The sequence below is a fragment of the Lactuca saligna genome, chromosome 1 (genome assembly GCF_052625555.1).
Source record: "Lactuca saligna cultivar CGN05327 chromosome 1, ASM5262555v1, whole genome shotgun sequence".
Taxonomy (NCBI): domain Eukaryota; kingdom Viridiplantae; phylum Streptophyta; class Magnoliopsida; order Asterales; family Asteraceae; genus Lactuca; species Lactuca saligna.
The window spans coordinates 109,528,663-109,540,793 of NC_136417.1; positions in this window are offsets into that span (position 1 = coordinate 109,528,663).

The window sequence follows — 12,131 nt, forward strand, 5'->3', positions numbered from 1 at the left end:
TATAAGGCTTTCACCTTTGGACTAAAATCTACCCATAACTAAACCATAGTAGATCTAAGCACCCATAAGTAAAGTTGTGAGCTTTATACCTTCAAAGTGTTCCAGAAGATGATGCTATCTCAGATCTATAAGCTCTGGCCTCAAAGGTTCCTCCTTGCCACTCTTCTTCTTTTCTCTTCCAAGCTTAAAACCACCAAACTAAGCTTCCCAAGGTCAAGATCTCACAAAATGTTCTTTATATAGTGGCTGATATGGGGGCTAGGGTTGAAGCCATTATGTTCTTTATATAGTGGCATTCCCAAAAAATAGGGTTTAAAGGCTTTTAGCATACGCTGGGCTTACGCCTTAAAAACTTGCGATCACTTGGTCCACTACGTTGTGCGTAACCCAGTTTACGTTGGGCGTACCCACGTGTGTTCGAAAATGCATGCGTGGCCTTTCATGCGAACTTTTCTCCATAAGGGCTATTATTGCCAATATCTTCAAAGTGTCATAACTCCTTCATTCTAAGTCCGTTTTCGACGAACTTTCTATCCACAAAAAGGTGGCGAAAAGCCATACGCTTCTATTAAACACTCCGACCCAAAACCTTCTCGAATTGCAACTCAAAAATCATAAAAGACCAGAACCCCCTTTTCCTTGGCCTCTGAAATCCATAAATGAATATTTTAGAACAGGGCGTTACAGAATTCTCTTTAGATAGTTGTCATCAAACATGACATAATAGGTTTCTTAGATTTTCTTTGATCGTTTGTTGAGAACCCTATATGCCTTAGAGGTCAGTGAGCACCCCAAGAATATTCCCTCATCAGCTTTCGCATCGAACTTGTTCCGTTGTTCCTTAGAGTTGAAGATGAAACACCTGGAACAAAAAAGTGGAAAAACTTGACATTAGGTTTGCGATTATTTAAAATTTCATATGGAGTAATAGAAAATCGCTTATTCAAGATGGATTTATTTTGGGTAAAGCAAGCGGTAGCGATCGCATCTGCCCAGAAGTAGAGTGGCAGACATGCAAATGTTAGCATGGTTCGTGCAGCTTCACACAAGGAATGGTTTTGTGTTTCAACTACACCATTCTGTTGTGGAGTGTAGGGAGCAGCGAAGTTGTGTGTGACTCCCTTTTTAGCAAGAAATTCTTCAAACGCTTGGTTTTTGAATTCTAGCTCGTTGTCGCTGCGAACCAACTTTCGCAGTTGAAGCTCGATTTGCTTGATGAAATCCTTGAGCTTTGGTGTTGCTTCAGATTTCTGTCTAACAAAGAATACCTAAGTGAAACGTGAAAAATCATCTACAATTACTAGAATATACTTACTACCATCAACGCTTCCAATAGCAGAAGGTCCATAAAGGTCGATGTGTAGAAATTCCAAAGGTTCGATGACTTTCGTGTTCATGATAGTTAGATAACTTTTTCTATTTTGCTTTCCCATCTCACAGGCCGCACACAAATGATCCTTGTCGAATTTCAATAGAGGAAGTCCTCGCACATGATCACCAAGAACGAGCTTGTTGATGTCTTTGAAGTTCAAGTGCAAAAGTCGCCTATTCCATTACTAGCTTTCGTCTGAATGAGCTTTCGTAATTAGGCAAATGGCTGGCTTCCCTCGTATTGGGTTTAGATTCAATGGATACATTTCACCATTTCTTTGTGATTTCACAAAAACAGTCTTGGTTTTCTTTTCAATGAATTCTGATCCTTCGTCATCAAATGACACCTTCAATCCTGTTCCGACAACCAATTATGAGACACTAATAAGGTTGTGTTGCAAGCCTTCAACATAAGCAACTTTGCAAATTGAGAAGTATCCAATCGTTATCATTCCATAGCCTTTTATGCTTCCAAAAGAATTATTCCCATATTTTACATTACCACCATCTCTAAGAGCCATGAACTCTCGTAGCTCCTCCTTCCTTCCTGTCATGTGATGCGAACAACCACTATCAATGTACCATTCAGTGTCGAACTGTTCATCACAAATTACCTGCAAAAGTTAATCAGATTTAGGAACCCAAAGTTTCTTGGGTCCTTGTGAGCCTTTCACAGAAAGAGGAAAAGTAATGTCAAGATTAACCATATATGTTTGTTTAATGAGTGTGGTTTTATCTTTTCGTTTGATGGTAAAAACTTTGATTTTGTAATCTTTTAAGTTCGTTTCTTCAGAATCAGAAGATTTGTGCTTGGTGTTAGCTTGATTCTTAACGGGTTTCTTTTTAGCTTCCTTAGGGTTATCATTCATTGTCTTGGTTGGAACTTTCGGCTCTGAAACTAGTTTTCCCTTGCCTTTGATATCCTTGGGTGTAGCCTTCGTGGATTGAGAGTGATAAGGCTTTGGTCTCTCCATTGGTTTCTTTGTGAAGACGGGTTTTGGAGTACCCTTTTGCTGAGAGTCCCTTGGACTGTGAGAGCAGCAATGCGAACATTGACTGGGATTTACATGCGAAGGTGCTTTCAATAAGAATTGTCCTCAATGCTTAAGGGAAGGGCGGAAATGACCTAAATCGGAGGGTCGGGCGGCGAAAAGTGTCAGTGGCAGTAATGGTAGTCCCACATGTCCTAGACCTGAAGAGAAGTGGATGGGAATGCCTTCTCCAGCCTATCAATGCGGGTCACCACATCCTGAATGGCTCGACTGTTTTCCTGCGTCTGAGTGTCGATGCGTTGAATAGTGGAGAACATCCATGATGGGATCTCGTGTCCCTCATCCTGTTGCGGCGGATATTAGGGCTGGTCAAAATGTTCTGGAGGAGGCAGAAAATAGCCATGCTGATACATCGGTTGCTGCATAGGAGGTTGGTCAACATGATCTATAGGCGGAAGGTAATAGAGTGGAATTAGCCATTGCTTGGGGTCGGTTGGTTCAAAGGACTCGATATAATCATGAGGGAGAATGAGGTATGGCTGATCATAAAGATTCCATATGTGACCATCGATCGAGTCGCGGATGATTTGCATTCGTCAGAGTGCATTGATGTCAAGACGAGAAGGGCCATATGCCTTTTCAAATAGAAGGGTGGAAAATATAGCAGAAGTGGGGGTCTAGACGCAATGAGGGTGATCAAGTCTATAATAAAAATGTCCTCGGTGTCCATGGTGGTGAGATTGTAACATTTGGTGAAGAAGAATGATGCAAAATCAGGTCGGGATCCATTTTCATAAGTCATGCACCAAAGAAAAAATAGTTCAGCTTTAGAAATTTGTCCCACTTCGGAGCAGGCAAAATTGGTACATGTAAGGACTTCGTGGGCTAGATGCAAACATGGATGAATAATTGAGGAAGACTTGGATGAAGACGATGACTACTGTGGTTCGTGGGTAATTTTTTTCCAAAAGTGGTGCTCGTTAAAGGTTGCGGGCCAAGGATCCTGTTAGGAATACATATGGTCCACCGGGGTGCCCATGAGAGCATTCACAACCCTAAATGGCAATGAACGATTTTCACCTAGCATTTGGAAAGTTACGGTTTTCACTTCATCATCAGGTTTGAATGTGGAAAGGAATTCTAAGGTTGGTTCAATGTAGGTGGCTACACGATTATGAAGGAATTGACCCCAACCAATGTTGTCAAATAGTGCTTGAACTCCTTCGAGCACCCCGAGATCTTCAAAAGATTCTCTATGGAGGATTTTTGTTGATTTGATTTGTTGTTTGTTGGAAGTGAGAAATTCATATGTTTTGCGGTTTTCACGGTTTAACAAACGAAATGGGGGGGGGGTCCTTGGATTTGCCTTTTGACCCGCCTTTAGATGAAGTAGGTCCGGTTTATGCTTTTGCACGCTTAGACATTTGATTCGGGACAAAAATTTCACAATAATGGCTCTCAAATCACACTAAATACCACACGAGTGACAACACAATTCCAACAACAAACGGGTATTCAACATGCATATAATCAAGTTAAAGGAACGAGTGTACCCATTTTGTTCATAACCGGGACGGATTATGGAAGCAAAATGAAAACCACCAACGGGATTCTCCAAATCACACCCCAAGATTATGTGTTTGCTTCGAATTTAACATATGAACTGTTGAAACGACCCCCAAGACTTGGTTCAAAAATATTTTCCGGCGACTAGAGTGGCGGCACTTAAAATCCGGCGAAAAATTGTAGTGAGCTTTTGAGTGAAGATTGGTATGGTTGGAAAGCCCTTGGGAAGAGAAACAAAACTTCGTGCTCAGAAGTTCCAAAGGTGGCCGAAGTTGGCCAGAAAACGTGGAAGAAAGCAGCGGAGTGTGGTGGTGGCACCCACTATTCCGCCCACGGATCGGAGCGATTTTTGGGTGGTTTTGTAGTGGGGAGAAAATGGTGAAGAATGGCGGTGGTTTTGTGGGATTCCGACCAGTAGAACTCCAGTAAATCAAGTTTTGGTGTGGGCTTCAATGGAGTTGTGTGTTCTTGAGAGAGAGAGAGAGAGAGAGAGAGAGAGAGAGAGAGAGAGAAGGAGACTTAGGGAAGAAGAAGAAGAACCGATCTATGGTAGTGGAAAGTGGATTCCATTTAATCCATTTGGTCAAGATATTCAAGATAGGTCAAAGTAGGTCAACCGAAGTCAAATCATTAAAAATCTGGTGAATGTGTTATATGCAGGTGTGGCGCGGGCCGCAGATAGGCCACGTCTAGTTTGCTCTCGAGCCCACTGAACCTTCTGATCCTTGTTTATTGACTTATGTGGGCCGCATAGAACCCGCAAGGAGGCCACGTTAGCTGAACTCGAAAAATTCACCAAATGTTGGAAGATCTGCGCAGGCAAGCTGTGGGCCACGTACAACCCACATATACTGAACAGATTTGGGGGACATTCTTCCACGCATAGCACCCCACGCGGGCCGCAAGAACTGTAGAGTAAAACCTTGTGCGGGCAACATGAACTTCCTGCACATCAACAAAATTTGATTTTTTAAAAACTTGATTTCTTGGCCAAAATGATTCCTGTTGGGCTGAAGATTATTTTGAAGATTGCGTCATTTGGGCTCGGTTATTTATTTACTTTATTTATATTCCGGTTTGGGCCTGTCCAACCGAGAGCCCATTTTGTTTATTATATAAGTATATGCTTGCATGCATATTAGGTTAATGATTTTAGCGATTCATCTAGAGCATAACGATAGTATTTACAGATTTCTTTAATCGTTCTTGTAACCTACCAATCCTCTACAGTTGATGTTCTTAATCGAGCTCTTCTGAGGATTTTGTTTAATCATTCGACACGTTTGATTCACTCTTGTCTCGTTCTTATTTTCATGTTCTTACAGTTTTAATAATTATTTACCTGTTTAAGATCTAATCGATCTTTATAGATTAACGTTTTAATCTCATCAATTGGTATCAGAGCAGGAGGCTGTGTAATCGATACACATCTTTTCTATGAAAAGGTTTCAATTAGGGTTTTTCCGCAACTACCGATATTTATTGAGCCGTCATCTCATTATTGACGTATCTTGATATTTATTGTTTTGCCCTAATCCACTTTATTACAAGTCTGATCTTTGAACAGGTTTTTCGATCATAATGGACGAGTCGCAATCAAATCCTATTAATATTTCCAACAACATCGGTTCGACGACAAAGATTCCAATCCTATATACCCATGACTATGAAGTCTGGGCACATCACTTCGAAGACTACGTGATAGGATCTGAGGATAATGGGTACCTCATATGGGAAGCTATCATTAATGGACCTTTTTCTCATTCTGCAACGTCCATGATTATCAAAACTCAAAAGGAGTACAATGATCTGCTGAAGGATGTTAAAGATATTACACAAGATGAAAAGGATAAATTCCAGTGCAATATCAAGGCGTTAAGATTGATAAGATTTGCCCTTCAGTCCGACACCTTTAGGTTGGTCAGCTCATGCACGACGGCAAAGGAAGTTTGGGATAGACTTCGTGAACTGTATTCTACAGACGAGGATCTTGAACATTCTATCCAAACCTTGCTCTTATCTGAGTTTGGAGAATTCAGGCAAGGAGCCGAAGAAACGGTGACCCAGACGTTCGATCGATTCAATCATCTTCTCAGCAAGATGATCAAACATGACATTGAAAGGAAGCTTATCGAGCAGAAGGTTACTTTCTTAAATGGTCTGAGGTCTGAATGGAGAGCAGTGGTGTCTACAGTCAAAGCCCATGAGCAGTTTAAATCATATTCTTTGGCGAAACTGGTGGGTATTCTCAAGTCCCAGGAGAAGATTGTACTGCAGGAGAAAAACGTTGTTTCAAGCCTTGGTTCGTTGGCCCTCCTGTCAAAAAGTAAAGCTGCGGTGGAGGATGAAGACCTTAACTTGGAGGAGTATGACCTCACGTCTGAGGATTACGCTATGATGGTGTCTAACCCCAAGAGGTTCATAAAGAAGAGATTCCCCAACAATAAAAACCGAAACTGGCAGGGGATTTATAGTTCATAAATAGTTAACAATGAACCGAAGGTTGAAGAGCCCAAGAAGGAACCGAAGGTGGATGGTGATTCTGGAGTAAGCTGTTACTACTGTGGTGGGAAAAACCATTATGCGAAAGATTGTGTCCTTAAGAAGATGGCTGAAAAGGATGATGAAAAGGATGAGGAAGCTGTGCTGCAGAAAAGGCTGGATGAGATGAGAAAGAAGAAGTCTACCGCTAACCCTTCTATGAATGCTCTTATTGTGCAGGGTTCGGTTGCTGATGACGAGTTCGGTAGAGTGGAAATTTGGTCTACCGACTCAGAAGACGATGAAGTGAGGAAGCCTACTCATGGAAAGGCTTATGTGGCAAAGGAAGAGAGCAGTGGAGGAAGATGCTTCATGGTGTCTGATGTATCTCAGATGAGGGGATACAACACCGATAGTGGAAGCAATGAACCGAAGGTGCAGGAGGACATGTGCTTTACGGCCAAACCACTCAGCCAGCAGTTCAATGAACTTGATGAACTGATAAAGAAGGTACAATCGGTTTTCATTTCATTTAAAGTACCACAATCCTCGTATGAGAAAGAACTAAAAAATGTTAATACAAGAATTTCTCATCTATATAGTAGCTTAACTCAAACTCGAGTCACCAATTCTAACCTAACTGATCAATTAAGCAGGGCGGCGTCGAAGAGTGAGGAGCGGCGGATGTGGATTGAGTTGAAGGAGTCTGAATTAGTTAAAATAAAAGACGAAAACATTTATTTACAAAGAGACAATTTAAAGTTGTTAAAACAGCGGAATGTTTTTTGTTTAATTGCAAAACGTCTATATTCTAATATTACTCAACTTCACTTAGACTGTGAAATAGGCCAAAAGATCCATCGCATGATTTTGCCCTTCCTGGAGTTTAAGGAGGATGAAATTGATGCCGAAGCTTATAACTGTGAGAGTGTGATATCATCTGATGATGTCAATCCGACCTACATGTATGGACTGGACAAAATTGAATCTTTCATTAAATCCAAGGACCACAAGGATATGCTTAAAAACCTTTTGGATGAAAATGATAGACTTAAACTGAGAACCAAAACCATACAAAAATTTGACTCTTTGAACGCCAACGTAAGCTTAGAAAACAAAATTGATGTTGAAAATGCATCTGAGCTTAACGAGGACGACAACATGAGTGAAATTTCTGTAGAGGACACAGTTGACTGCTCAGAATTTGTAAAAAACGAACCTGAAAACCACAAGAATCTAATTTCTGAAAATTCAGTGGAGTTCGCTCGATTGTCCCAACAAAAGTCCCCGATCTTAGCAGAGAAAGCAGTTGTGTATCAAAAGGTCAGGACCACTCCGAATCAAGTATACAAGGTCACTGGAGTAACCGAACATCAGACAGCTGAACTCACAGCTATTGTAAACGAAGACAATGCTGATGGCTGCGATGAGTACTTCTGGTCAGCACCAATAGATAATGCAAACGAAACGGTTGGCTTATCTGAAAGAACCTCCTGGATGAGTAAAGGAAGATACATACCTAAACCCTTGAATAAGCCAGATAATTTCGATGAGCCAAGCACCAGTGGTACGAAAGACATTCCTAAGGAGGATGAAAGTTCGGCAAAAGAAGACGTTCCCTCTACTCCCTCAGCTCAAAGTGAAACTCCTTCAATTCAAAAGGAATCAGCCAAGGAAAAACCAAAAATGAAGGCAAATATTCATCATCAACCAAAGCAGATGAGGAATAAGAAGCGAGAAAGGAACCAAAGATACAGGAAGAATCTCTCTGAAAGGAGACAATTCTGGCAATCCCAGAATGCATACTTCTCACATCAAGACAAGAATCTGAAGTATGAAAACAATCCTGTCAGAAAACCTGAGAGTCACAATAACCGAAAGCCAAGGTTCGGTTCTCAAGAGAATACCAACCGAAAGCCAAGGTTCGGTTCACAAGAAAATACCAACCGAAAGCAAAGGTTCGGTTCAGAGAATGATTCCAACCGAAAGCAAAGGTTCGGTTCGGAAGTAAGAAGAGATCAAAACTCAAAGGTCAGTCCCTCCAATGATCAAAAGCAAAAGGGTCACCTAGAGTCTCCAACCAAAAAGTCCTCTCAATCTAAAGCCACTCCTTCTAGTTCATCTAATTCTTCTACTTCCACCAATTCATCTCCATCTTGCTCTAAAGCTAATTTTGTTCGTTCTCAAAAATCTCATTCGTCAGCTGAACAAAAGGGCAAACAGAAGGTCAATGAATCCAAACTAGAGTCCAAACCAACCGCACCCAATCCTAATAAGATAAAAGTTTTTACCATTAAAAAGAAAGATGAAACAACACTGATAAAACGAACATATCTAGTTGACATCTCTCTTACTGTTCCTGTTCCCATGAAAAGCTCACGTGGACCCAAGAAACTTTGGGTTCCTAAATCTGCTTAATTTTTGCAGGTTATAAGTGACGAGCAGTTCGACGAAGAATGGTACATCGATAGTGGCTGCTCACGTCACATGACAGGGAGGAAAGAGGAGCTCAGGGAATACAGATCTCTTACAAATGGTGGCAATGTCAAGTTTGGAAATAATTCTTTCGGCACCATAAAGGGATACGGGATGATAACAAATGGTGACTTTACTATAAGGAAGGTGGCTTATGTAGAAGGACTCCAACACAACCTCATCAGTGTATCTCAGCTTGTTGGAGGTACAGGTCTCAAAGTCTCATTCGATGATGAAGGTTCTGAAATTATTGAGAAAAAGACAAAGAAAGTAATTCTCAAGTCGGAGCGAAAGGGTGAAATGTTTCCTTTAAACCTTAAACCCATCAAAGGAAACCCAGCTATATGCCTGTTATCAAAAGCTCAATCTGACGAAAGCTGGTTGTGGCACCAAAGACTCTTTCATCTCAACTTTAAAGATATCAACCGACTTGTCACTGGAGGTCATGTTAGGGGTCTTCCATTACTCAAGTTCGATAGAGATCATTTGTGTGCTGCATGCGAAATGGGGAAGCAGAGTCGTCAAAGTCACCCATCTGTAATTAACACAAAAGTTGTTGAACCACTCGAATTACTTCATATCGATTTGTGTGGTCCTTCATCTATCGAAAGCATCGGTGGTAGAAAGTATATTCTTGTTATTGTTGATGACTTTTCACGATTTACATGGGTGTTCTTTCTAAAGCTCAAATCTGAAGCCACTCATAAGCTGAAATTGTTCATCAAGCAGATTGAAGTACAGCTCAAGAAGGTCGTTCGCAACATCAGAAGCGACAATGGTCTTGAATTCAAGAACAGGGAGTTTGAAGAATTTCTTGCAGAAAAGGGAATAAGTCATAACTTCTCAGCTCCCTACACACCACAACAGAACGGAATTGTCGAAAGACGAAACCGATCTTTGTGTGAAGCTGCCCGAACTATGCTAAGTTTCGCTTCCTTACCTCTTTATTTTTGGGCTGGCGCTATTTCTGCTGCTTGTTTTACACAGAACAGGTCTTATCTCAACAAACGATTCACACTCACACCATACGAGATTCTCAATAATAGAAAGCCTAATGTGAAATTTTTCCACGTGCTCAGCTCACGGTGTTTCATCTTTAATTCTAAAGAACACCGCAATAAGTTCGACGTCAAGGCCAACGAGGGAATCTTTCTGGGATACTCTCTCACATCCAAGGCATACAGAGTCCTAAACAAGCGTTCGAGAAAAATTGAAGAGACATATTACGTGACCTTTGACGATGGCTATGTCAAAAAGCTACAGGCCAAAGAAGACATCGCTGGGGAAATCTTTCCTCAAACTGGCCAAGTCACAGTCTCGATCGCTAATCTCTACGAGAAATTTCTGGAGCTCTTTGATGAACCAGAGAAAGCTTCTCTCTCAGAAGCAGGTGCAGCAGACAACAAGGTTGACCACATGAAGAAGATTGTCGAAGAAGCTTCCAGGAGAATGAATGAAGGAGGATCGACTACTGATGACCCTCCATCCAACAACGCTTCAGTCGAGGGGTACACAAGCTCAAATGTCGAGGGGGGAACCAAGCTCTACAACTCCAACCGAAGGTGCTTCTCCAACCGAAGGTGCTTCTCCAACCAAAGGTGCATCTCCAACCGAAGGCGCTTCAACGCCTGAAAGTCCAGCACCACAAGAAACCTCTGAACCTCAAGTTTCTCAAAGCTCATCAATTGAGGGGGAGCATGATGATATGACGCTTGACTACGATAGCCAATCTGAGCCAGAAGAAATGATCAATGCTGAACTAGACCCAACCTTTGATCCAAACTACCCTCCTCTTACCAAATGGACCAGAGATCATCCTATCTCTCAAGTAGTTGGTGATGTCTCTGAAAAGGTTCTGACCCGATCACAACTGAAGGCAAAACAGACATCCTTATTTTCAAAGGTTGAGTTTTGTATGTTTAACTCATTCGTATCAAAAGTTGAACCGAAGACAGTTAACACTGCCCTCGATCACTCTGATTGGGTTCAAGCAATGCAAGACGAACTGAACGAATTTGAAAGGAACAAAGTCTGGCGCCTCATTCCAACTCCTCCAGATGCTTCGGTTATTGGTCTCAAATGGGTCTTTAGGAACAAAATGGACAAGGAAGGTAATGTTATAAGGAACAAGGCTCGTCTGGTGGTAAAGGGATATTGTCAGGAGGAAGGCATTGATTATGAAGAGACTTTTGCTCCAGTAGCTAGGCTAGAATCTGTTAGAATATTTTTGGCTTATGCTGCTCACAAAAACTTTGAAGTTTTCCAAATGGACGTCAAGTGTGCATTTCACAATGGAGAACTCGAAGAAACCGTGTATGTGGAGCAACCTCCTGGGTTCGTGAACGAAAAATATCCAAATCATTGCTACATTCTGGATAAAGCTGTGTACGGCCTTAAACAAGCTCCGAGAGCCTGGTATGAAACGCTAACAAAATTTTTAAAGATGTCTAAATTCAAACAAGGTTTGGTTGACCCAACCTTCTTTCGCAAAAAGGAAGGTAACCACCTTATGATAGTTCAAATTTATGTCGATGACATCATCTTTGGCTCAACGAATCCCAGCCTAACAGCTGAATTCAGAAAGCTGATGGAGACTAAGTTTGAAATGAGCTCAATGGGTCCTATTAACTTTTTCCTTGGTTTAAATATAAGACAGGGACCCGAAGGCATCTTTATCAATCAGGAAGCTTACACAAAGACTCTCCTAGCAAAGTTTGGCATGATGGGAGACTCCAAAGTCAAAGTCCCAATGGCATTCGGCACCAAGCTAACCCCATCCCTAGACAAACCGGCTGTCGATATCACGCTCTATCGTCAAATGATAGGCTCACTAATGTATCTTACTGCTAGCAGGCCTGACATCATGTTTTCTGTGTGTGATTGTGCTCGATTTCAGGCGAACCCACGCGAACCTCACATGCTTGCAGTGAAGAACATCTTACGCTATCTCAAGCGAACCACCTCCTTAGGTCTATGGTATCCTTCCAACTCAGGCTTCTTCGTTCAAGCCTATTCTGATGCTGACCTTGGAGGATGTGGACTCGACAGAAAAAGCACAACTGGTGGCTGTCAATTCCTTGACGGGAAGTTGGTCAGCTGGCAATCCAAGAAACAAACGTGTGTGTCGTTGTCTACTACCGAAGCGGAATACATTGCCGCTGCATCCTGCACATCCCAAGTGATTTGGATCTAGAGTCAACTTCGAGACTATGGACTCAATATGAAGAAGATCCCACTATATTGTGA